Below are 987 nucleotides of genomic sequence, written 5' to 3'. Positions count from 1 at the left end.
TAAATGTAAACTGTAAAAGCAAAAGGTAATCAATGTGAAACCAAAAATTAACATGATGAAACAATGTGTGTGTGCTTATTTGTAATAAAATGCACCACCACACTATAACATAGCTACTGGATTAAGTCAGCTATTTCTGTCAGGCTTTGAACCCTCTGGATGGCACAAATCTACTAATTAGTTTAATAATCCTATCATCAATATGAAACCTCCCAGGACAGCACAAGAAATAAAATACTGTGACTCATTTTTTGACACTTCCACCAGTATGTCTTCAGGGATTTACATCATTCATGGACTGGCACTGAGAAGTGTTATTTGTTGACTGATGAGAGATAATTACACATTCTGACATCTATGGGCATGTTTCTTTCTTTTAAGGAAAATTAAATATATCAGAACCAGAATTATCATAGAAAGACAAATGTGCCCATATTTTAAAAGATTTGCTTACTGGGCAGACACATTTTAATACAGTTTTACTAGTACTGCTGCAAAATGTCTCAGGAAAGGATACTTCTATATTATACGAATGCTGTAGGTTGTTTTCTGTGCTGCAAGGATAAATTTAATAAAAAAGTGCATGCAAATGGGGCAACAATCTATACAAATGACAGACATTCGCTTTAACGAGGAAAGGAAAACCACAAACTGGTAGCATAGCATGGCCTACTTTCTGCAAAAATAAAAGGAAGTATTGCGGACAGGCAAAATGCTGAAAGCTGGGGAAGGCTATTAGGAGAAAACCTCTGACTGAGAATCTGCATTTTCTACTCAACACTGTCAAACACAAGGCAGAGAAGGAGAGAAGGCAGAAATGCGAATATGGAAATAATGACAGGAAGAGGCAAAGGGTGAAAATTGAGATGTGTTAAAGATATAACATGACAGCTTCTACTCCCTGCTCACACACACTCACATACTCAAGGAAACACACACGTTGACGTCTAGGTCATGACACTTCTGCTAGGATCTCTTGAGGTTCCA

Source organism: Silurus aristotelis (genome assembly GCF_946808225.1).
Source record: "Silurus aristotelis genome assembly, chromosome: 19".
NCBI classification, from domain to species: domain Eukaryota; kingdom Metazoa; phylum Chordata; class Actinopteri; order Siluriformes; family Siluridae; genus Silurus; species Silurus aristotelis.
This window is presented reverse-complemented; position numbering follows the sequence as displayed.